The 26,572-nt window shown below is 53.5% G+C and overlaps 1 protein-coding gene across 3 annotated transcripts in view; it reads right to left on the bottom strand.

Moving 5' to 3' along the window:
• ELOVL1 (ELOVL fatty acid elongase 1) overlaps positions 1-26,572 on the bottom strand; it is a 204,876-nt gene that overhangs the window by 99,472 nt on the left and 78,832 nt on the right. The window contains exon 1 of one of the 3 annotated variants that reach the window (XM_085602972.1): positions 1,513-1,816. The exons of the other annotated variants lie outside the window; for them this stretch is intronic. The gene's annotated coding sequence lies outside the window, so the exon portion shown is untranslated. Of the gene's footprint in view, positions 1-1,512; positions 1,817-26,572 lie in introns of those variants that run through there. 3 annotated transcript variants of the gene reach the window in all.

Below are 26,572 nucleotides of genomic sequence, written 5' to 3'. Positions count from 1 at the left end.
ATATTCATTCTTTTTTTTTTTTTTTTTAACAATCCCGATTTTTGGGTCAGTAATCCGCAATCTTATTCATTTTTATGTGGCTACATTAAATGGTCGTATAATCAAGGGGGTTGAACGAGAGAGCTGGTTATTTAAAGAGGTCCTATTCCTATGCTCCTAGGAGTGTACTTGATTCATCAAAAGGAAACAGTTCCTCTCTTAAGGCCGAGGTGATAAGGATCACTAACTGCCTACTGTTTTGTGGTCTCGGGGGGAGATCTGCATTTCAGATCTTAATGCCCTCACACACCTGTTAGGGTGTCATGCTTCACCATTGGGCGCTCCTCGTCGGACCGGCGCTGCAATGTCCAACGGGCCTGGTGGCATCTTTAGCAGAGATCTTCTGATCTGAGAACGCCGTATGTGAAGAGTGTGTGTGGGTGAAAGAAGTCAATGACTCCTAGTTTGTGTAAAAAGGTGATTAAAATAGGCCCTGGCCCTATTGATTCTTTAATTGGGGTATCGGGGCTGGGACCAAGTAAAACCAGTGGGGCTACTGCAATGAGTCAAGGTATCTGGGTAGCCTATAGTTGACTAGGGTCAACATGTTTCGTGTATTCACTGCTCCGAGATAAAAGCGACACTTCTTCAGGACCGGAGGTAGATCTATATATGTGGTGACCTCTGTTGGTGGGTTATGAAATTGGGATCTACCCCAAATTTGCACAAGTCCCTAATTTAGGATCTTGTAGAATGACTCCGCCTCAGAAAAGAAGGACCGGAGGCTTCATAGGTGAAGGAAAGACGGCCCGACCACTGGAACGGGCCCACCTAATGTGGGTGCGGGCTCACCACTGTACCGACGAGTCTTGTCCTCACCTGAATGTACATTAAATGGTCCTCTTATACTTGTCTTGGCTGGACTGCCTCAAGGGCACATTGAAAAAGAGGTCTCTATTTTGACTGCCCAGGAAAAAGATTTTTTACCAGAAGAATTAGTTGCACACACCTAACTACTAAGGAAATTAAATAACTATTAAACCTATGCCTCGTTTCCTGAACAGAAAGAGGTCTCTAGAGAATAAATAAATTGGCTTGTGAGGAAGCGGATTTTACACCCTATTGATTTCAGATATGTTCTAATTGCTCCAGCTACAGATTTCCTAAGAATGTGCTTATCATACGGAGTGCTATCATCATTATAGTCGGCCATGAGCCTACGGATTCCTATGGATTCCCACGGATTTTCGTTTTATGGATAATTTTTCAGAGGTGAATAGATCTCCATTTTGCTGGGCTTTCAATAAATGGAAGTCATCCCTTATCCTTACTCCACCTACACAGAGCAGCAAGGCTCCCGCCCTTGTTATGGCGCATAATGCAAGCTAATGCCACTCCAGTAAAATGAGCGACCCCCGGAACCTGCGCACCACCCCCTACACAGGTAACTTACTTGCATGAGTCAAAAAGAGAACTGAACGCACTGCGTAGCAATGAGGAACCATGTATGTCATTTAAAAAAAAGAAACTTACTGCATTTATGTTTTACCGTTGGTTTTAGAACAAGCTTCTTCGCACGGTTCACCCTGCGGGGTAGATCTTCTCGCCCACGCGGTCAGGACAGCCCCCCCCCCCCCCCCCCCCCCCTCATACGTGCTCTCCGATCTCTCCGGAAAGTCCACCGTCTGACAGTATCGAACTGAGAAAGTTGATATCTGTTCGGAGTTATGACGTTTCCCTGGTTCCGAGAGAATCTCTTCCAAAGAGGATTCTTTCTTGCTTTCTTTTTATCACGGTGCCACCCGCCAGCCTGCCAGCGGGAGCCACGCCTTCCTCCAGACTTCCCGCTTCCGGCAGCACCATGTGACGTCCCCCGCGGCGCAATTGCAAGCAACATCCTGCCTGGTCTCATTGGACACTACCTGGAATCATGACGTCAGGCTGCCGCGCGCGTCTCTTTATCGGTGAAGATCACTTTAAAACACCAAGATGATGAGAATGATTCTTTGGTTAGCTTCCTCAGCAGCCCGCAGGAATAGTGTGGGATTAGCAGCCACCCTGGAAAACGTTGGTTTGAATGTTCATTTACTTCAACTATTACGCGCCATTTCTACGTAATGAGATCTACACTCTGGGCTCATGCTAAAAGCAAATTATTTCCCGCCATTTTATCATGCAAACGGCTCCCAGATAATCACTTGAACAACAGTAAACCTCACGAGCATAACTTTAAAACTAGACGGACACTTCCAGTATTAGTGTACTGTGCACTGCAGGGGGCCCCTGGAGCTCGGGGTCCCCCGCCCCGCAGGGGCTCCGGGGGCCTTTGTTAACGCCCCTGGGAGAATCCCCCCAGCCAGCTCAGAGCAGCTTCACACCTTGAGACCTTAACAGCGCCTAGTAGCATCCCTCGGGGAGCTCAGTCACACAGCACCCCTCGGTGACCACCCAGAGCAACTGCTCAGTGAGCCCAGAACTGACGCATGACCCCGGCACACCAGGAGAACCCCCTCAGCCAGCCCAGAGCAGCTTCACGCCTGGTGACCTGGACAGCGCCTAGCAGCCTCTCTCGGTGAGCTCAGCAGTCCCACAGTCCCCACACACGCACGCGGGAGCACACCCTCAGCCAGAGCAGCTTCACAACCTGTGATGTGTTGTATTAAAGTGCAACCTTTGTATAGTGCTTGCCACCCCGAGACGAGGCGCTGAAGCGCATGCCCCCATGGGCAGCAAGCTGTGCCATGAAGGGTGGGGTTGGAAGGGCGTGTCTGTGGTGTGATCTGCCGAGTCAAGTGTTTCCATTTCGCACGTAATGACAACGGAGATGCGGTCATCGTCCTCTGGGACACGGCGCTTTGCAGTGTGAGGGAGACGGAAGTGAGTGTCACGCGCACTGCTCACGGGCCTCAGTGAGCTGCAGGTCCCTTTGTATTATGTCTTCTCATGACTCCCTCTGTGAGCCCAGCACAGCTTCCATCCATGAATCCAACTCCCCGTGTGAGCTCACCAGAGCGTGTATCCGTGAGCTCCTCCTCTAGACTCTTGGGTATTTGGGGGTAGTTCGGCCTGAGTCAGGAGTGAGATGCACTCCTTGCCCCATTTCTTCACAGCTGCGCAGCACTTAGTGCCAGCTGCAACGTTTAGATGTGCGCAAGTGCGCACCCTGGTCTTTCGCTGCATTGACAGCAGCCCCGACATTCTGGACACAGGGCATTTGAGCCCCTTTGAGATGGCCAGTTGACCAGGGGGACCGGGAGGGTTGTAGGGCGCCAGGCCCTAATGTGTATTTGTGGTGCTAGGAAATGTTTTTCTTGTAGTTTGATTCTCGGACCCAGTTCTGGCTACCTCTAAATGTGTTTGTATGATTTTGAGGTTGTCTTGCATACTTTGGTTTATGCTAGTGAGATTATGTTCCACCCTGTGCTTTATGCCCCTAATGTTGGAGATACTTAGGAGGTAAGTGTCTAATATTAGAGTTTAGATTTTGGGCGTACAATGCGTTTGGGGCCTATTGTGATGCTGTGCATAATGTGGTTTATGTCACAGGATGATAAGTACAGTGACTTTCTTCTGACACCACTCCATCTTCTGTCTTATCTTGTTATATCAGTCCTGTTCTGAAGTAACAACCTGTTCCCAATCGCCTCACTTTCCTGACTCCACAATGGCTCAGATCCCTTCACCCGACGTCTGGATTATGTGACCCCTTCTTGTCCTCCTACTTCTCCTCACCACCGCTTTCCCAGTAACACCCTTCCCATATCCCCACCACCCTCCTCCTCCACAATTTCCCAACATGGCCACCACTCGAATTAAGTCTGGAATTAATTGCTACAAAATCATTTACCCTTCTAACCTGACTAAAGCTGCAGCAGAACGTTTCAATCATAACACCATTGAATGTTTCCCCGATCCCCTTTTTGTTGATCAGTTTTACAATGGTCGTTATGGGAGGCTCAAAAACGATCTCATTTTTTTCACGCACGACATACCCTCTTGGTCTACCAGCTTTTACAACTCCCTTAACGTCACCTCCTCCTCCTCTATCCCTCATGGGAAACAGCTAAAAATGTCCCCCTCTGCGGGTTTTAACGGCTCCCTCACTATCTCACTTTATAACAACGGTACTGTCATGATCCAAGCCAAAGACGCCTGTCTCTCTCTCTTTGACCACCTCTTCACCTTCCCTCTTCCCTTCCCTACTCCCCTCCCCTGCGACCGGGCTATCCCTTGAATCTGCATCTAGCTCCACCAATTACTCCCTTTCTCCTCCCCAGACCCCCCCACTCTCCAATAGGCTGCACTCTTGGGAGGCACAGGTCGACCCTCTTCTCTCCCCTCCTTCCCCCCTCACAGTATGCCCCCCCCTCTTCACTTCAGCCTGACCTCTAGCTAACATGCTCCTAGTCCATTCTGCACCGTCCCGGCACTCCATTCTCATCTCCTCCCCCCTATCCCTACCGGCCACCCCCCTCCTTAGACCACCTCTCCTCTAGCCCTCTCCCCTAGTTAACTTTCCTTACGTTCCCCTTATTCCCTCCTCCTCTCTGCTTTTCCTCCCACTCCTCCCATCACTATGTACCCCGATTTCCCCACAAATACATTCCATCTCTCTCCTTCCCCACACTCTTCCAGCAATGCTGTGCTACCCCCCTTGCCCCCCCCGGTAACCCTTTCCCTCCCGGGGACTGAGCAGAACCACTTCCTTTCTTCAACTTCCCTATCTCCCAATCCCTCCCACTCTGCCTGATCCCCGCTCCCTCACAGCCACCTCACCTAGCTGCCAGGACCTCTCCTACCCCCTCCCCTCTCTTCCTCCCAAACCTCCTTCATCCCTAGGACTCCACACACTCCTCCCCTCTCCTTCCGCCCCACCGCCTCGCTCCTCTCCCATCGCCCCCTAATTTTGTCCTTAATTCCTATCCTTCTTGCAACGCCAACAACGACAACTCTCCTCTCACCCCTGGTGCACCAACTCCTGCTCTCATCCAAAACCTTTCCCCACCTCTGAACCCTATACCCCTATTACCCTCCCGTTCCCCCACCTCTCCCTGCCTTCCACCGCCAAGTGCACCCCCTCCTGTTTCCATCAAGCCACTCAACATGCCGTGCTCTGCCTTACTCTCACTGGAAAATAAGCTAGGCTCTCTAATCACTTCCATCTCCCAACTTGAAGCTACCATTTTAGTTTTAAGCTCCAAGATCTCGACTTTTCCATACACCTCAATTCCTTTGGAAAACACCCACCTTCCCACGAGATGCACCTCGCCCCCACACCCCATAATAGCTAAGCATAGCCTGTCCTCTGCATATTCACACAAGCACTCGAACGCCACCCTTCCTCCACTTTCACTTACCAGTAACCCTGTTATCTACACTATTCCGACCATCTCCTCTGTCAGAACCACTCATCCACCTAAACTCTCCCGAGCGCCCTCATATAAATACAATATCCCCATCACCCCTCATAGCCCAAGTGCCCCGTTACCAAAACGGTCGTGACAGAGCTGCGCTGTATGCTCCACAACTGCAGATCTGCAATAAAACACAAACTTGAAATCTCCGATACCATCAACTTGCACAATATTGACATGCTCTTCCTCACAGAGACCTGGTTCAACGATACCTCTCACTCTATGTTTGATCTCCTTGTACCCACAGGCTATTCTATACTTAGAGATGACAGAATTGACAAAGTTGGGGGAGGTCATCTTTAGAAACTCCCTTCAACTTAAGGCTCTTCCTAACAGCTCCTTCCACACTTTTGAATGCCTATCTCTTGAGCTTCAATTGCACCACGGCTCACCTCTCAGATTCCATGTTATCTACCACCCGCCTGGTAGCAGCCCTTCGTTTATGGAGGAACTCACAGACTGCATCAGCGACCAATACTCGCAAAGTGACAATCAGATCTTCGTGGGTGACTTCAATGTCCACTGGGGCTCGCCTCAAGACACCTATGCGAATTTGCTGGCCACCTTCCTCTCTGCAAACGATCTTATCCAACACTGCACTGAAACAACACACTCTAAGGGCTCAACCCTGGACCTTGTTATTTCTAAAGCAGGCTTGCTGACCATCGCTACCCCTATTCATGTAAACTGGTCTGACCACCTCCTCATCCCATTCTCTCTTCACCTATCACACTCTATAACTCTTTGCCAGCCTAAGAGAGCTACTTCCTGGTTCTCTGACACTAAAAATATTGACCTCAGTACCCTCTGTGACTCTGCTTTGCTATCACTTCCAAGGCTAGACCCGGACCTAGATGTTAACGAACTCACCTCCAAATGCCTCCCAGTCCTTGCAGTCGAAATCAAGAATGTCGCTCCTCTCCAAAGCAAAAAGAAAAGGCCCACTCCCTCAGCACCTTGGTTCAACAAATCCCTCTATGAAGAAAGGAAGTACCTAAGAGCCCTTGAGAAACAATGGAGACAAGCGCCCTCCACCGAAATTTGGCCACGCTTCGTTCAGCAAGATCCAAGTACCACAAGCACATCTTCCTTGGAAAAGCGTCGCACTTCAAATCCCTCCTTGACTCAGCCAAAAATAGACCCAAAAAACGATTCGACCTCATCAAGAACCCAAACAGCTCTCCCCCAACCTCCAAATTGGAGGATTCCACAAAGAAAGCAGCGGAATTCGCTATATTCTTTGACGAAAAGGTGAAATCACTTGTAGATCAGGTCATTCATCCTACCCCTACAGAGGAGCGCAAATCCTAAACCATTTGGCAGAACTTTGACCCCATCTCTGAAGATGCCCTCCTTAAATGCATCCTCGATACAAAGCCCTCCAACCATTTTCTTGACCCCATCCCTAGTGCCATTGCCATTGACTTCTATACCCATTCCCTCTCCTATTGGACCACTCTGGTCAACCTCTCCCTCAGTCAAGGCTCCCTTCCTGTTTCCTTCAAAACTGGGCAGGTCACCCCTCTGCTTAAAAAACCCACCGCTGATGCGAACGACCCCAACAACTACCGTCCCATCACTAACCTACCCTTTCTTGCGAAAATCACAGAAAAATGTGTAGCGAAACAACTCTCTCGCCATATCAAGGACAATGATATTCTGGACAATTTCCAGTCCGGCTTCATTCAAAACTGCAGCACTGAAACAGCCCTGCTGCTAGTGATTGATGACGCGCTGCGGATACTCGATTCAGGGGAGTCTGGTCTTCTAATTCTTCTTGACCTTTCTGCAGCCTTTGACGCTCAATCACAACACTCTCCTTAACACTCTTCAACAGAGAATGGGCATGGAGGGCACCGTGCTCAAATGGTTTGCCTCCTTCCTCTCCGATAGATCCCAAATGATCAAAATAGCGAACAGTCTTTCATCTCCTTTAGCGGTCGGTCAAGGTGTTCCTCAAGGCTCTATACTTGCACCCACACTGTTCAATCTCTATTTAGAACCGTTGGGAAATCTCCTGAGTAAATCTGGGATCCACTATCATCTATATGCGGACGACACTCAAATCTACCTTAAGGTGGCCTCCACTCACGATCTCTCCTTCCTAAGCTCTACTCTCGACTCCATTCAAAACTGGATGTTAACTCATCAACTGATCCTGAATCCCTCCAAAACCGAATTCCTCCTCCTCTCCTCCTCACTTTCTCCTCCCCTAGTGCAATCATGGATGGATCAGATTAATCTACTGAACAATAAACCCATCATTGTCGAGAGCGCAAAATCCCTTGGTGTCATACTCGACAAAAAACTCAATCTACTCCCCCACATCGATTCCATTGCAAAGTCAGCTCGATACCAACTGCGCCTTATTTGGGGGATTTGTCGCTTCTTCCCGGAGCACGACCTTAAAACCCTGGTCCAATCGCTGGTTCTCTCCAGATTGGACTGCTGCAATTCTCTTCTTACTGGCCTCCCCAAATCCCACCTGTCCCCCCTGAAGTCTGTTCTCCATTCAGCAGCTCGTTTCATTTATGGGGCCAAAAGAAGCGACCACATCACACCCATTTTATCCACCCTCCGTTGGCTTCCCATAGAGGCAAGATCTATCTACAAGACTGCCTGTATCACCCACAAAGCCTTGCGCTCCTCCTCCCCTCGCTACCTGGCAGATAAACTGAAACTCTCTGGAGGCTCCAGATCATCACGTAATGCAGAAAATGTATTGCTTGAACCTCCCACTTTCAAAAAGAAAAGATCGATGGCCCAATCCTTTTCAGGCAACGCGGTGAGAATCTGGAACTCACTTCCGCCTCAGCTCCGGACCACCAGCTCTTCCCAGGCCTTCAAAACTGACCTCAAAGCTCTCCTCCTTCAAAGACACTTCCAAATTTAATTCACGCCCTCTATTTTCTGAAGGAAGTCCTTCCAGTATAGGAAATTCTGTTCTCCATGCCTATAGAAGTGCCTTCCCAGTGTGTTTTTGTGTTGTGTCTGCCATTTAGTGCAGTATTCTACCTCTACTTGTACTTTGTACTCTTTTGTAACATGCACACGTCACCTCTCCTTTTGTAACTTATCGTTTGCTACCTCTTGTATTTTGTCTGCTTTTGATACATGCACAACGGCCACCACTGCCTCATGTAATGTAACTTGTGTTTTTAATGTTTTGAGTGTCTGTCATTTATTGCAATTTTTTTACCTCTACGTGTACTTTGTATGCTCTAGTAACCTGCACACGTCACTTTTTCCTTTTGTAACGTATCGTTTGCTACCTCTTGTATTCTGTTTGCTCCTGATACTTGCACAATTGTCACTATTGCCTCATGTAACGCAACGTTTGATTTTGTAACATGCTCACTTGTAATGTTTCTCCTTATGTGTCATTACTGTTCCTATTGTGAAGCGCTCTGACACCTTCGGGTAAAGTCTGCGCTATATAAAAACGCATTAAATAAAAATAAATAAAATAAATAAAGCTCACTTCTCACCACCACGTGCTCCAGTTACCGTGGTGAAAATATACCAGAGGCAGAATCGCCCCAGAGGGCGGTCGGACGGGCAGCCATCCGCACTGCGCCGCCACCTCTCCACAGCTTTGCTTTCTATGTTCAGCGCAGTGGTCCCCACAGCACCCCCCCCCCCTCGGTGCGGTGGGCACAGCTCCCCCTCAGTGAGATCACATGTGCTCCCTCCCCGCAGAGGCACTCTGGCTCCCTCAGCCGGCTCACCACAGCTCTCCTCCCTGTGGGGAGCACTGCCTCCCCTCCCCCAGAGATCACAGCGCCCCCTCCCCGCTCAGACACCCCAAAGTGCGGTGAGCATAGCCCCTTCAGTGCGGTGAGCACAGCTCCCCTCGGTGAGGCCACAGCGCCCCTCCCCTCGCAGACACTCATGCTCCCTCGGCCAGCTCACCACAGCTCCCCTCGGTGAATTGAGCACAGCCCCACAGCCCCCCGCAGTGCAGTGAGCACAGCCCCCCCGCAGTGCAGTGAGCACAGCCCCACAGCTCCCCGTAGCGCAGTGAGCACAGCCCCACAGCTCCCTGTAGCGCAGTGAGCACAGACCCACAGCTCCCCTCAGTGCGGTGAGCACAGCTCCCCTCAGTGCGGTGAGCACAGCTCCCCTCAGTGCGGGGAGCACAGCTCCCCTCAGTGCGGGGAGCACAGCTCCCCTCAGTGCGGGGAGCACAGCTCCCCTCAGTGCGGGGAGCACAGCTCCCCTCAGTGCGGGGAGCACAGCTCCCCTCAGTGCGGTGAGCACAGAGCTCACAGCTCCCTGCAGTGCGGTGAGCACAGAGCTCACAGCTCCCTGCAGTGCGGTGAGCACAGAGCTCACAGCTCCCTGCAGTGCGGTGAGCACAGAGCTCACAGCTCCCTGCAGTGCGGTGAGCACAGAGCTCACAGCTCCCTGCAGTGCGGTGTGCACAGCTCCACAGCTCCCTGCAGTGCGGTGTGCACAGCTCCCTGCAGTGCGGTGAGCACAGAGCTCCCAGCTCCCTGCAGTGCGGTGAGCACAGCTCCACAGCTCCCTACAGTGCGGTGAGCACAGCTCCCTGCAGTGCGGTGAGCACAGCTCCACAGCTCCCTGCAGTGCGGTGTGCACAGCTCCCCTCAGTGAGGAGAGCACAGGCCCACAGCTCTCCTCAATGAGATGAGCACAGCCCCACAGCTCCCTGCAGTGCGGTGAGAACAGCTCCCCTCAGTGAGGTGAGCGCAGCCCCCCCCCCCCACACATGCTCCCTCGGCCGCGTCACCACCGCTCCCCAGTGCCCTCCCTGCCTAGAGAGAGCAGCGCCACGCCTGCCCTTCACCTCTCACCTATTTGGCAGAGTTCCCGGAACACCGCAGGGAGGGGGGCTGTGGGGCGGGGCCCGGGAACAGAAACTGGCGAAGAAACAAACTAGACGGAGATGGGGCGGGGAGGGCGTCCTACAGGGCACGGCACTGGTGAAACCCCCAGAAACGGGCACCGTGCTCCTGATACAGGGCACCGCTCTGGTGAAACCCCCAGAAACGGGCACCGTGCTCCTGATACAGGGCACGGCACTGGTGAAACCCCCAGAAGCGGCACCGTGCTCCCGATACAGGGCACGGCACTGGTGAAACCCCCAGAAACGGGCACCGTGCTCCTGATACAGGGCACGGCACTGGTGAAACCCCCAGAAACGGGCACCGTGCTCCTGATACAGGGCACGGCTCTGGTGAAACCCCAGAAGCGGCACCGTGCTCCCGATACAGGGCACGGCACTGGTGAAACCCCCAGAAACGGGCACCGTGCTCCCGATACAGGGCACGGCACTGGTGAAACCCCCAGAAACGGGCACCGTGCTCCTGATACAGGGCACGGCTCTGGTGAAACCCCCAGAAACGGGCACCGTGCTCCCGATACAGGGCACGGCACTGGTGAAACCCCCAGAAACGGGCACCGTGCTCCTGATACAGGGCACGGCTCTGGTGAAACCCCAGAAGCGGCACCGTGCTCCTGATACAGGGCACGGCACTGGTGAAACCCCCAGAAACGGGCACTGTGCTCCTGATACAGGGCAAGGCTCTGGTGAAACCCCCAGAAACGGGCACCGTGCTCCCGATACAGGGCACGGCACTGGTGAAACCCCCAGAAACGGGCACCGTGCTCCTGATACAGGGCACGGCTCTGGTGAAACCCCAGAAGCGGCACCGTGCTCCTGATACAGGGCACGGCACTGGTGAAACCCCCAGAAACGGGCACCGTGCTCCCGATACAGGGCACGGCACTGGTGAAACCCCCAGAAACAGGCACCGTGCTCCTGATACAGGGCAAGGCTCTGGTGACACCCCCAGAAACGGGCACCGTGCTCCCGATACAGGGCACGGCTCTGGTGAAACCCCCAGAAACGGGCACCGTGCTCCTGATACAGGGCACGGCACTGGTGGAAGAACCCCAGAAGCGGCACCGTGCTCCCGATACAGGGCAAGGCACTGGTGAAACCCCCAGAAACAGGCACCGTGCTCCTGATACAGGGCACGGCACTGGTGGAAGAACCCCAGAAGCGGCACCGTGCTCCTGATACAGGGCACGGCACTGGTGAAACCCCCAGAAACAGGCACCGTGCTCCTGATACAGGGCACGGCTCTGGTGAGACCCCCAGAAGCGGCACCGTGCTCCTGATACAGGGCACGGCTCTGGTGAGACCCCCAGAAACGGGCACCGTGCTCCTGATACAGGGCACGGCACTGGTGAAACCCCCAGAAACGGGCACCATGCTCCTGATACAGGGCACGGCACTGGTGAAACCCCCAGAAGAGACACCGTGCTCCTGATACAGGGCACGGCTCTGGTGAGACCCCCAGAAGCGGCACCGTGCTCCTGATACAGGGCACGGCTCTGGTGAAACCCCCAGAAACGGGCACCGTGCTCCTGATACAGGGCACGGCACTGGTGAAACCCCCAGAAGCGGCACCGTGCTCCTGATACAGGGCAAGGCACTGGTGACACCCCCAGAAACAGGCATCGTGCTCCTGATACAGGGCACGGCTCTGGTGAAACCCCAGAAGCGGCACCGTGCTCCTGATACAGGGCACGGCACTGGTGAAACCCTCAGAAACGGGCACCGTGCTCCCGATACAGGGCACGGCACTAGTGAAACCCCCAGAAGCGGCACCGTGCTCCTGATACAGGGCAAGGCACTGGTGAAACCCCCAGAAACGGGCACCGTGCTCCCGATACAGGGCACGGCACTGGTGAAAGAACCCCTGAAGCGGCACCGTGCTCCCGATACAGGGCACGGCACTGGTGAGACCCCCAGAAACAGGCACCGTGCTCCTGATACAGGGCACGGCACTGGTGAAACCCCCAGAAGCGGCACCGTGCTCCCGATACAGGGCACGGCTCTGGTGAAACCCCCAGAAACGGGCACCGTGCTCCTGATACAGGGCACGGCTCTGGTGGAAGAACCCCAGAAGCGGCACCGTGCTCCTGATACAGGGCACGGCTCTGGTGACACCCCCAGAAACGGGCACCGTGCTCCTGATACAGGGCAAGGCACTGCTGAAATCCCAGAAGCGGCACCGTGCTCCTGATACAGGGCACGGCACTGGTGAAACCCCCAGAAGCGGCACCGTGCTCCTGATACAGGGCAAGGCACTGGTGAAACCCCCAGAAACGGGCACCGTGCTCCCGATACAGGGCACGGCACTGGTGAAAGAACCCCTGAAGCGGCACCGTGCTCCCGATACAGGGCACGGCACTGGTGAAACCCACAGAAGCGGACAGCGTACTCATGATACAGGGCACGTCTCTGGTGGGAGAACCCCAGAAGCGGCACCGTGATCCCGATACAGGGCACGGCACTGGTGAAACCCCCAGAAGAGACACCGTGCTCCGGATACAGGGCACGGCTCTGGTGGAAGAACCCCAGAAGCAGACACCTTGCTCCTGATACAGGGCACGGCTCTGGTGAAACCCCCAGAAACGGGCACTGTGCTCCTGATACAGGGCACGGCACTGGTGAAACCCCCAGAAGCGGCACCGTGCTCCTGATACAGGGCAAGGCACTGGTGACACCCCCAGAAACAGGCATCGTGCTCCTGATACAGGGCACGCCTCTGGTGGAAGAACCCCAGAAGCAGACACCTTGCTCCTGATACAGGGCAAGGCACTGGTGAAACCCCCAGAAGCGGCACCGTGCTCCCGATACAGGGCACGGCACTGGTGAAACCCCCAGAAGAGACACCGTGCTCCTGATAAAGGGCACGGCACTGGTGGAAGAACCCCAGAAGCGGCACCGTGCTCCCGATACAGGGCACGGCACTGGTGAAACCCCCAGAAACGGGCACTGTGCTCCTGATACAGGGCACGGCACTGGTGAAACCCCCAGAAACAGGCACCGTGCTCCTGATACAGGGCACGGCACTGGTGAAACCCCCAGAAGCGGCACCGTGCTCCCGATACAGGGCACGGCTCTGGTGAAACCCCCAGAAACGGGCACCGTGCTCCTGATACAGGGCACGGCTCTGGTGGAAGAACCCCAGAAGCGGCACCGTGCTCCCGATACAGGGCACGGCACTGGTGAAACCCCCAGAAACGGGCACTGTGCTCCTGATACAGGGCACGGCACTGGTGAAACCCCCAGAAACAGGCACCGTGCTCCTGATACAGGGCAAGGCTCTGGTGACACCCCCAGAAACGGGCACCGTGCTCCTGATACAGGGCACGGCACTGGTGAAACCCCCAGAAACAGGCACCGTGCTCCTGATACAGGGCAAGGCTCTGGTGACACCCCCAGAAACGGGCACCGTGCTCCTGATACAGGGCACGGCACTGGTGAAACCCCCAGAAGCGGCACCGTGCTCCTGATACAGGGCACGGCACTGGTGGAAGAACCCCAGAAGCGGCACCGTGCTCCCGATACAGAGCAAGGCACTGGTGAAACCCCCAGAAACGGGCACTGTGCTCCTGATACAGGGCACGGCACTGGTGAAACCCCCAGAAACAGGCACCGTGCTCCTGATACAGGGCAAGGCTCTGGTGACACCCCCAGAAACGGGCACCGTGCTCCTGATACAGGGCACGGCACTGGTGAAACCCCCAGAAGCGGCACCGTGCTCCCGATACAGGGCACGGCTCTGGTGAAACCCCCAGAAACGGGCACCGTGCTCCTGATACAGGGCACGGCTCTGGTGAGACCCCCAGAAACGGGCACCGTGCTCCTGATACAGGGCACGGCACTGGTGAAACCCCCAGAAACGGGCACCGTGCTCCTGATACAGGGCACGGCTCTGGTGAAACCCCCAGAAACGGGCACCGTGCTCCTGATACAGGGCACGGCACTGGTGAAACCCCCAGAAGCGGCACCGTGCTCCCGATACAGGGCACGGCTCTGGTGAAACCCCCAGAAACGGGCACCGTGCTCCTGATACAGGGCACGGCTCTGGTGAGACCCCCAGAAACGGGCACCGTGCTCCTGATACAGGGCACGGCACTGGTGAAACCCCCAGAAACGGGCACCGTGCTCCTGATACAGGGCACGGCTCTGGTGAAACCCCCAGAAACGGGCACCGTGCTCCTGATACAGGGCACGGCACTGGTGAAACCCCCAGAAGCGGCACCGTGCTCCTGATACAGGGCAAGGCTCTGGTGACACCCCCAGAAACGGGCACCGTGCTCCTGATACAGGGCACGGCACTGGTGAAACCCCCAGAAGAGACACCGTGCTCCTGATACAGGGCACGGCTCTGGTGAGACCCCCAGAAGCGGCACCGTGCTCCCGATACAGGGCACGGCTCTGGTGAAACCCCCAGAAGCGGGCACTGTGCTCCTGATACAGGGCACGGCACTGGTGACACCCCCAGAAGAGACACCGTGCTCCTGATACAGGGCACGCCTCTGGTGGAAGAACCCCAGAAGCAGACACCTTGCTCCTGATACAGGGCACGGCTCTGGTGAAACCCCCAGAAACGGGCACTGTGCTCCTGATACAGGGCACGGCACTGGTGAAACCCCCAGAAGCGGCACCGTGCTCCTGATACAGGGCAAGGCACTGGTGACACCCCCAGAAACAGGCATCGTGCTCCTGATACAGGGCACGCCTCTGGTGGAAGAACCCCAGAAGCAGACACCTTGCTCCTGATACAGGGCACGGCTCTGGTGAAACCCCCAGAAGCGGCACCGTGCTCCCGATACAGGGCAAGGCACTGGTGAAACCCCCAGAAGCGGACAGCGTACTCCTGATACAGGGCACGGCTCTGGTGGGAGAACCCCAGAAGCAGCACCGTGCTCCCGATACAGGGCACAGCACTGGTGAAACCCCCAGAAGAGACACCGTGCTCCTGATACAGGGCACGGCACTGGTGGAAGAACCCCAGAAGTGGCACCGTGCTCCCGATACAGGGCAAGGCACTGGTGAAACCCCCAGAAACGGGCACCGTGCTCCTGATACAGGGCACGGCACTGGTGGAAGAACCCCAGAAGCGCACACCGTGCTCCCGATACAGGGCACGGCTCTGGTGAAACCCCCAGAAACGGGCACCGTGCTCCTGATACAGGGCACGGCTCTGGTGAAACCCCCAGAAGCGGCACCGTGCTCCTGATACAGGGCACAGCTCTGGTGAGACCCCCAGAAGCGGCACCGTGCTCCTGATACAGGGCACGGCTCTGGTGAAACCCCCAGAAGCGGGCACCGTGCTCCTGATACAGGGCACAGCACTGGTGGAAGAACCCCAGAAGCGCACACCGTGCTCCCAATTCAGGGCACGGTGCTGGTGAAACACCAGAAGCCGACACCGTGCTCCCGATACAGGCGCTGGTGAAACCCCCCAGAGGCGGACACTATGCTCCTGGAAGCAGTTACAAGTCACACTATCTTGTTTGTTGTTCCAGCTCTGCCAGTACCTGCCTGGAATCAGTGCACAGTAAAGACCAGAGCTTGGAAACTGCCCTGCCCGGAGGACCGAGGCTGCATCCTGTAAACACGACTTCTCCCTTCTCACACGTGTGCGCAAATACCACCACTTTTCTGTAACTCGTGCGCACCACGCTCCCAGCTGCTTATTTATGGGACGCAAGTAATGCGCTTTAGGGTTGGGCCTCCAGAAGAGGTGGTTTTATAACTGAGGCTCTGACAGCCCTGGACACTTCCACTGGTGAACCAGGGCGCAGGCACTTGAGGTCCAACCTGGTGGCACCAGTGAAATGCAGCGTCTTTAGAAGAGGGCTCGTGCGTACTGTGTCCGCTCATCATCCCCATCCAGAGTTTGCTGGTATAGCGCCCTGGGCGGTAAGAAATTTTGCCCCTCACTGCTACTGGTGAATAAATGCGACAGCGGAGCAGCCTTTGTCTGTTCAGAGGCCAGACCAATGCACAAAGGTGAGTGACTAACACATTCTTGTGCCTTGATGTGGACACCAGCACATGAGGCTTTAGTCTAACCACCCATGCGTGGTACTTGGCAGGGCAGCCAGACTCATGCCCCAGAGTTCTCAACAAGACGTTCTCTAGAAAGCCCACTACGGACCCCCTCTGCAAAGCCCAACCTCGACTTTCTCTGAAAGTACTCGAGCCCCTTTCAAGAAAGGACAAGTCAGACATCTTGGACCCAGCCCCATCCAGAACCCACTTTGCAAGACATCACCGAGTACCCCTTTTCATAGCACCACCAAACCTGCTAAAAACCCAATCAAACTCCTCTTCAAATACCCATCCAAAGCGCTACTGCAAACTACAGCGAACTTCAACCAGCCCCATCTTCCGACTCCCATCCAGACAGTTGAAAGAAGAATTGTAAAGTGCACAGAGCGGTCTCCCTGTCCACCCTTTGCTTCCTTACAGGTTCCAAAGCTGCTCCTGCTCTTCCATACTAGAGTTTAAGCCTCTCTCAGCACAAGCCCATCTGCCTTTAAAAATAAGGCCAAAAAGGCACAATGGCAGAAACAGGCTACAAAATGCACTAATAAAAACCACTAGCAAGTGTGTTATAGGGCTTCTGCTTGCCACTGGCCGTGGGGGGGTGGGGGGGGGGGGTGACATGGACTGGCGCCCCCCTTTCAGATGACTGCACACACCCCGGGTGGGGGGGGGGCGCAACCCTCAGTTTATAGACCACAGCTCTCGACTCATGGTGTAGATAGGGGTCACACTCTACTAACCTCATCTCCTTGTATTACAAGGTCTGGTATTTCAAGCCTTCACAATGTAGTGCTCACAATGAGACCCACCCATGTGCACGCGTGTGCAGTGGTGGCCCGCAGACTGACCTTTCTCTTGGCTCTAGTCTCATGGTGTGGAGAAGGATCACACACTACTCTAATGACCTCACAAGGCAAGTTTGCCAACACAATGAGACCAACCTTCAGTGGCGACCCACAATCTGATTTCCCTTCTGGCTCAGTTTGTTGTGACCGAGGGAGGGACCTACTGATCTCCCTCCTTGCACCCCATGACATGCCTCATGGCTGCTGCTACCACCAGGTCACTGCAGCTACCAACAGAGACAAGATGAAAAAACACCCCAGATCTTCTCTGGCTCCCTTTCATCATCGAGGCTTCCACTGAGGCACTAGCATGGGTTGGCATCACCCACATCAACAGCGGGCACGGGCTCAAAGGTGGCATCCAACACCCACGATGGTGGTCTCTTGGAGTGAACAAATTCTTCAGAGACCCTGGGCAGAGCAGAACCTGGTGCTCCTCTCAGGGGTCTCTGCGCGGAGCACCCCATCTTCTGCAGTACCCCAGAAAACACTCACGCGGACCACAGCTGCTGGATGCTTTTCAAAAGAGAAAAGAGACCATTCCCTGGACCCTCTCCAGAACAGCCCGGAGTTGCTCATTGCCACAATCACACATGCACTACACAACAGTCTAGTAACCCTGGCCAGGTTGTGACCCCTCATAGTCTGATACGGGACTGAACCCGCAGAGAGTAAGACCGCAGAGGAGAATGAACACCTCGGAGACCTTTTAAATGCCCAGACTGCACACACACTGCTAAGAACCATCTTCAGAGCAACTGACTCCGCCCCCCAACGTGCCCGGGACCTGCAGACACAGAAGCAAACCCTGTAGGCAAAACGAACCTGCAAGCCCAGATCCATGCACCTCCACGCCCAGATCCATGCACCTCCACGCCCAGATCCATGCCCCTCCACGCCCAGATCCATGCCCCTCCACGCCCAGATCCATGCCCCTCCACGCCCAGATCCATGCCCCTCCACGCCCAGATCCATGCCCCTCCACGCCCAGATTCCAAACCTGCAAGCCAACCCCCCATTCCATTGATAGAACAGTCTCCTGGACAAGACACCCAATCCGTGCCAAGCGCCAGACCAATGGTCCCATGCATGCCAACGGTCCGCCGCCTGGAGTACGCCCAGGGTACTTTACTTCTTTAACTCCTATTGGTGCAGGCACGAGGCAGAGCACAGACTCACAACCCGTTGCTGAGCAACCGCGCATTAGCAATATTTGCCAGAAGGTGTTGCCTCAACCACAAGGCAGGATACAGCACGCGTTTTTAATCAGAACAGTTTTGTAAGACACCAGCCAGTACCACCCCAGTACCACACTGGCAAGAAAATAAATACAGAGAAGCAAAGTCATGCCCAGAAGAAAAGAAACTGGCCCATTCCAGGTTCCAACTGCATGCCAACAGTGGCGGCTGGTGACATTTGAAAGTGGTGAGGCGTTAAATTATGACAGTTCTGCACTGAGGCAAACGAGCGTAGCGAGCGAGCCTAAACAACCTTCGGGGGGTTCGGGGGTTCGCCCGCGAGAAAATTTTGAAAAAATAGAGGATAAATGGAGCGTTTTCAAGCAAATATGAGGAAGCAGGAAGGTTATTAATGCAATACACCCAGCAATGCCCCAGCCTCCTCCTTATGACCCCTATTACCCTCCCATCTCTCTCCTTTGCTTCTCTCCACCTCTCTCAAGGACCGGAAGAGCAGCAGCACTTTAATCAGGTCCTCTGGATTTATGCAACAGGAAGTACCAAATTATGCAGCAGGGTTGACTACATTTTACAGTGTAATGCAGGGTATTTCATTATCATGTCATTCACATGCAAAATTGACAACATTACGCTGTAATACCACCACACAAATAAATGCCGCTTTATGCCAAGTTTGCCTTTCCTCGCGGCAGATAAACCGTGTCACATAATTGGGTCCTTTCCTGCTGCATAATTCTAGCGGCCCTGAGACAGAACAAAGGCCTCTGAAACCAGCACACCCTAAAACACAGAAAGAAAGAAGGACGTGAAACCTGCACACATACAATTCATAAATTGAGCTACACAGAAACCCTGTCTCGGAAGCCTGCGTACACCTAACACAACAAAATGTAACGCCTGAACACAAAGGCTTCAGATAGGAGGCGAAAACGTTACTTCTTCTAAAATATTCAACCCTCCCCCAGTGAGTGAGTGGTGTGTATGCCCTTATAGTAAGGTAAAACTTCCACGCAAACCTAAGCCTTGTTGAGCAGCATTGATATTATCAAAGGGAGTATTGGCTAATCTGGATTTCTCGCCCTACTCTTAAAGAAGAAGCAGGTTTCCTACAGTACAATGGCAGTAGTCCATGACGATAAAGGGCAGTTCAAGGAGGAGTAGTTTGTGATGGAGAAAGAGGGCAAATAAATGTTTCACTCTAAATTGGGAATTAATGCCACTTGCCCAATAAGCGTTTTAGCATTTAAAAAAAAAAAAAAGTTTTAATTATTCAAAACGTAGTCCCTCTTTGTCCACGCCAGGTAGCGCTCCTCATAGTTTGAATTTTCTCCCATATATACAAGTAATTTCGGAATTCAGAAAAACAATTAATCCGATGTTGTTCAGATTCTTGAGCGATGTAACCTCACTTTGAAGTATGCTCATCTACCGCCTTGCGAGGGTGTGCTCTGAACATGGGATTCGATATTTCCTCGTCATGCAGGATTGTAGGAGAGTAGGGTCTGCTATCCTATGGTCACCCCAAATTCTTGCTTTTTGCTTCACTGGTTTTTGACATATTGAGGCTGTGGGCCTGCTAATCAGACCCCCAGCCTGCTGTTCTCTCTACTAAATTGACACTATGCACTCTAGGTGCATAACCAATTGGAACTAGATCACCCAGTGAGGCCCCTGTACCAGTGTACACTAGGTACCCAGGGCATTGGTGTATCTAAGGCCTGCCAGGGGCTGAAGCATGTATTATGCCACCCCAGGCCTGGCCTAGCAATTTGACACAACTGGCTGATCACTCAGCTGGGGTAAGTTGGTGTATCCACCTCTTACTTAGGTGTAGTATACCTATACCTAACCTTGAATGGGACACATGTTAACCTATAAGTCACTCCTATGGCAGGCCTTAACAATCCTGAAGGCAGAGTGCTTGGTTCCATGTGAGATGGTGCTCTGGCATGAGCTGAGCCTGTCTGCAGTGGTCGGAACAACTTCCTTCTACCGTTTCCAGATATCGCCATACCATATACTCTTAAATGCATTATGAACCTCGCGGTTAAATGCTATCTTTGGTTTGGCTTTATCAAAACATGTCGAGTAAGGTGTCATACGAATTGGAATACTAACCCCTCGCCAATTCTGGCGACGGGGTTAGCATTCCACCCTTCTAGAGGGACACGACATGTACAGATCCTGAAACCCGGGTAAAATCAGACAGCCTCAGCTCCACAAAATGGACGCTGCCACCACCGACACAAGTCTGCCCTCCTGCTGCTGGGAGTCCTTCCAGCTTGGGAGACGTGGAGAAAGGGTTTCCTGCCAGGGGAGGTGCGAGCACCACCCCAGACAGGATTTTGTGTATTGGTCAGGTAGGGCTTGAATAGAATCAGACATGCCGGAGGCTCACAAGGAGCCTCGGTGCATATGCCAGTTCAAACCGGTCCTGGGGCACACCAGCCCCGGACCTGGGGTGAGCTGGACAAAGGATTGGGGGTGTAACCACCCCCCTTCCTGGTCCCACCCTTAGGGAGGGACCTAGCAGGTAGTCCGGCCCCTAGAATCCGCTTAAAGGTAGGAGCTGTGTCCTAAGACTTCAGACATCCTGGAATCAACTTGAAACTAAGAAGAAGATGGGAACTTCGACGTTCTGCTGCACAGAAGACTGAAGGAAATCTCCCCTGTGGTCAGGGAGTGACCATCTTGCTAACGCAAGCACCATCCAGCGAATCGACGTCTGCTTTGCCGCCGCCTCCTGCCGGAGCCCGAGCCCAGAGCCCGACAAGAACTGGACCTCCAGACCTCACAGCCCGATCCACAGTCCCTGCAAAGAAGGAACCTGTGGAGGCACCGAGACACGTGGAGCCAGCCATCTTGAAAGACACTCGACAAGCTGCAAGCGCGACAACAGAGGCTCCCTCCGAGTTGTGCTTTGGGTCCTGAGAAGCCCAACATCCGAGCAGCATCTGCACCAAAGGTGAGCCCTCCAGCATCTCCACGATCTGCGTGGGGCCCCTCTGCACTTTGCAACTCGACGCGCCTGCCCAGTCCCTGCCCCGTTGGCTAGTGGCCATCTTGGCGACCTACTTTGAAAACTACGACGCTGGTCTGGTTGCTCCAGACTGGCCCCTGCTGCCCTCCCAAGGAGCAGCCCCTCTGACCTTGCTGGTCAGACCCACAAGCTTTCTTCGATTCCCGCGACTCCTGCTTTTGCCAAGGCTTGTTTGCTTCCTTCGAGTCGCCGACACCGCCGACAGCGAGAGCCTGCGTGGGACAGCTCGTGAACCGACTCCTGGACGTCGTCGACCTTCAGGGACCACTACACCTCTTCACCTGTTCGCACCCGACATCGCCTGGTACCTACCTGGTGCCACGCCGGTCACTGGCTAGTGACTGAACACTGTCCCCTCTGCTTTCAGGTCTTCTACACTTCCGATCCACCCTTGGATCCACCGCATCTCTTCTGGACCGACCGCCTGCAGCATCTTTGTCATCAGGCTCCATTGAACAGATAGACGAAACCCGACGCGCTTCGAGACCTATGCACCCGCTTCCTGTGGGTGAGGTAAAGCTGGCACTCCGGTGCACAAGTGTAGAGTAACATCTCTAATGTCTAGATCTGAAGTCTTGATTTCGTAGTCCATCCAGAAGACCCTTTTAGCAGTAACTTTTGAACTTTTACGCACCCATTGAAAACCTATGGGAGCCCGCGTGTAACTTTCCTCGCTGCACACGCGACCCGTGGACCTCCTGGTCACTAACTGAAGTTAGCTCCTTGTAGGCCCAGCGATTCTAGAGGCCCTAGGCCTTCTTCCTTTCCTAGTCGTAGTACTTATACCACTATTTTAGTATATGGTTCAAGCGGCCACCAGGGTCTATCCATATAAAGTGCAACTTCTGTATATTGTAATACATTCTTGTTTAACAATTTGTGCTCCTGTGCTCATAAAGAGTCTAGGGGATACTTTGAGTAATAAATACATATATATTTTGAATATATATCTGTGTGGTGTCCTTTCATTGGTATAAAGGGGGGTTACATACGGTAAAACAGCTTGCTTTACATGCCAAAACGAGTTTAGCCTGAAAGACTGCTTAGCCTACGCTACCACTAGGGCAGCTGGTCCGAAAAGGTTGACTTACAACCACACCATAAGGGTTGCTTGGCATGGTACAAGGTGGTCACTTTAATTAGTGAACAGCATATACGAGGCCAACTTCTCACAAGGATGTCCTGCTTTACATTAGGAAACCTGAAGCTTCTAAAGCGTCATCGTGCGGCAAGAAGGAGTCAGTCTGCAGTAGAGCTAAAGGGCAGCTTGGGTTTCCCCCGAGGTATATTAATAAATTATGTGGATTGAATAATCCTAGATTTCTTCACCCGTCTCACTCTTCTCGGCAGCTCATTTCCCATTAAATTAGATTTCTGATTTTAAAAATGGCGCATCCTATTTCTCTACCTAACTAAAGATCACAAGTGCATGTTTAAAGACGAGTAGCACAAAGTCCGGGGGGGGGGGGGGGGGGGGGGGGTGAGACTAAATGAAAATAAAATCCTACCCGAGCAGGTCCGGGTCCGCGCCACCTCGGGTCCGTTCTGGCGCCTACACTCACCGGAACAGGCAGCCCATCACTGCTGGAAAGACCCCTCTCAGCCAATCCTGGTGCTGTGTGTAATGCAGGCGGTTTTGAATTGAGCCCATGGAAGCCTCTGAAGTTTAGTAGGGCTGGGGAAATGCAGTCAAATTTATTCAGACCTAAAAGGAAGTGAGCTGCTGCATGTAGTATTGCTCTCAGTGGGCCTAGCTGACCTTTGGAAATGCCTACGAGACGAGGAATTCCATAAACCAGCCTGGAGAGAACGAGAGACGGCACCACTGTTTGATGGTCTTGTCCCAGGATCAATTGTCTGATGCCCCAAAGCTGCCCACGTTGGTTTCATGCACTTTTGGCCGTGGCTGAGAAGACAGACGATTGTCAAGTATACCACCAAGTGATCGAGCACTCTAGACAATGACTGGGCAGCCATCCAGGGTGGGAAATTAGTCATCCATTTCTGCACTGGAGTTTTTGCTTTCAGAGGCGAAATAAAAAGAAAATCGGTTTTAGTTGGGCTGAGTTTTAGATGGTGGTTAGACATCCAGTTTTGAACTTTAGGAGCGTGATTGAAAAGGGGGCAATGTCTTCTGGGGATGGGATAGTCACATATATTTGGTGGTCATCAGCGTAGAGGTGGAAGAGAATCCCAGAGATTCTAAGAATCACACATAGTAGTTCTAGGTAGAAGTTATAGAGGGTTGGGGAGAGGATTGAGCCTTGAGGGACCCCCTTGATGTACGCCGACGGTCTAGAGAACGAGTTGCCCATTTTTACAATTTGGGAAACTGCTGGTTAGGCATGATGAGAGCCAGTTGAGGACTGTGCCTCCACATCCCAGGCGTTGTTCTAGAGGACGAAGCAGGTCCATATGGTTGGTAGCGTCAAGCGCAGAGGTCGAGGGCCAGGAGGCAGGAGTTACCAGAGTCGAGGATTCTAAAGGGGGGGGGGGGAATCATTTTTTGGAGGATCGCAGATTCTGTACCGTTTCTGTACTGTGACGGAAACCTGAGTGTCTAGAAGGTGGTTTATTTAAATGTATGAAGCGAGGAGGGACAAACACAACTTTCAATGACTTAAGAATGGGAGTGGGGAGATTAGTGGTAGCACTCCATGTTCTCTAGACCGAGATATTGTTTTTTCAGGAGAGTGAAGACTTTTTGTCATCGGGAAATAGGCCTTGAAGAGAGTAGTTTACCATGTTGGTCCATATGGAAAGTAGGTATGTGGCCGGAGATTTACTAATAGAACCTGGAATGGCATCCTGAATTCGGTACAAGGGTTTTACTTTGGAGATGGTTCGCTGTAGGTCCTGTTCAGAAATCGGGGAGAAAGATGAAAATGAATGCAGCGCCTTGCATGGTTGAATCTCCGTTTCTGGAGAGTTGCTGGCGGGTAGCAAAACATTAATGTCTCTGACCTTTTTAATCAAAGAAATACACAAAGTTGTTGTAGCGGGCCACTGATGACTTAGGAGCTGAAGTGGTGGAGGGGTTTGTAGTCTGCACGACAACCTCACACAGGGGCGAGGATTCGGTCTTTGTATTGCTTTCACGCTTTGCGTAGCTTATGCGTACTAAGGTGAGCGGGCGCTATTTTCCATTCTCTCACATCTTTGTGATAAGCTTTCTTTCTTCGTAAAGTTATTTTGGGAACCAAGGACTAGAGGGTATTGGTCTGGATAATTTGCACTGCAGGGGTGCACATTTGTCAATATGGGATTCTACGCAGGAGTTGTACTTGCAGGGGGCCTCGTTAATATCAAGATGAGCTGTAATAAAAATTAAGGTAGGAAGGGCCATGTTGTCTGTCAAGGTTGAACGTGTCCCTGAACCATATTTTCTTTTTTTTGAGTTGCCCGGATGTAAAAAAAAAAAAAAAAAAAAAAAAAAAAAGTGTATATATTGAATCCCTGGAACCGCATTTACCACAATTGAGTCACTGCGGCAATAACACGTGGTGCAGAACACAGCTTGGATCCCATGACTCAACAGTCCACAAGTGTTCATCTACAGACACTGGCTTCCGGTAGCCACGGCCCGCCTGAACTCACAGTCCTCACACCTTTCTGAGGTGAACAGTTCGTATTTGGGAGTTGCCCAGAACCAGAGTGCATGTTTTCAGCTTTTACACCCCCTCATGATTACCAGGGAGGTCGGCGGAGGAGCTCTGGGTGACAGGGTGATTGCCGGCCTCTGATACCGAATGTGGGGGCGGGCTGTGGTGCAGCCCCAGCTCTGACGTCAGTAATCCCTATCCACCCTTTAAGGAGGCAGGGTTGGAGGGGAGCAGTTCTGAGGGAGCTTTTGTGTCACAGGGGAGAGGGCGCTGTGGGGCTGTGCTCACTGCATTGAGGGGAGAGCATGTTGATGTAGTGACAATAAAATCATGGAAACAATCCATCTTTCAATCCAACCCGTTTGAATTGCATGTAAGGAATTAAGGTTTTTTTGGGGGGATGGGGGTGCATGTAACAACATAACATGCATTTGTAACGCGCACGGTCACCCAAGGATATTTTGGCACAGAACAACAGAAATTTATTGTTACCCAACTCAACGGTACTCATTTTATCGAACCGAGAAGGAAGGCTGAGTGGACCTGACGGGATTTGAACCTGCGACCATGAGGTTGAACACAAGCCCCTACAGCCTACTAAGCCACCAAACCCGGCTTATGTAGCATCACTTTACACCCCCACCATTACATCGGCTGGGGACTCTTCAACAAGAGTGGGTACAACATGGTGTAGTTCAGAGGAGGCTCCATGCTCTTCACACCAGGATTGATCGCCCTGCAGACGGCTCGGGTCTGGGGGCAGCCAGCAGCGTTCACCCGTTAAAGAACCTCCTTCCTGCCCCACAAGCAGCGTTCACCCCCTTGCAGAACCACCTTCTGGCCTCCCCAGCAGCGTTCACCCCTTAAAGAACCCCATTGCTGCCCACCAGCAGTGTTCACCCCCTTCAAGAACCCCCTTTCTTGACCTGCCAGCAACGCTCACCCTCTTCCTGCCCCGCCAGCAACGCTCACCCTCTTCCTGCGCCGCCAGCAATGCTCACCCTCTTCCGGCCCCGCCAGCAACGCTCACCCTCTTCCGGCCCCGCCAGCAACGCTCACCCTCTTCCGGCCCCGCCAGCCGCGTTCACCCCTTAAAGAACCCCCTTCCTGCCCTGCCAGCAGCGTTCACCCCCCTTCCTGCCCCGCCAGCAGCATTCACCCCCTTCCTGCCCCGCCAGCAGCATTCACCCCCTTGCAGAACCACCTTCCGGTCCCCCAGTAGCGTTCACCGAGCAACTTTTACCCCTTAAAGAACCCCCTACCTGCCCACCAGCAGCGTTCACCCCTTAAAGAACCCCATTCTTGCCCTGCCAGCAGCGTTCACCCCCTTGCAGAACCACCTTCATGCCCCGCCAGCAGCGTTCACCCTCTTCCTGCCCCGCCAGCAGCGTTCACCCCCTTCCTGCCCCACCAGCAGCATTCACCCCCTTCCTGCCCCACCAGCAGCGTTCACCCCCTTCCTGCCCCGCCAGCAGCAGGGCAGGAACTCCCTTCCGGCCCCACCAGCAGCGTTCACCCCTTAAAGAACCGCCTTCCGCCACGCCAGCAGCATTCACCCCTTAAGGAACCCCCTTCCGACCCGCCAGCAGCGTTCACCCCTTAAAGAACCAC

Source organism: Triturus cristatus, chromosome 4_2 (assembly GCF_964204655.1).
Source record: "Triturus cristatus chromosome 4_2, aTriCri1.1, whole genome shotgun sequence".
Taxonomy (NCBI): Eukaryota; Metazoa; Chordata; class Amphibia; order Caudata; family Salamandridae; genus Triturus; species Triturus cristatus.
The sequence above is the reverse complement of the archived record's forward strand: the minus strand, read 5'-3'. Positions and strand labels throughout refer to the sequence as shown.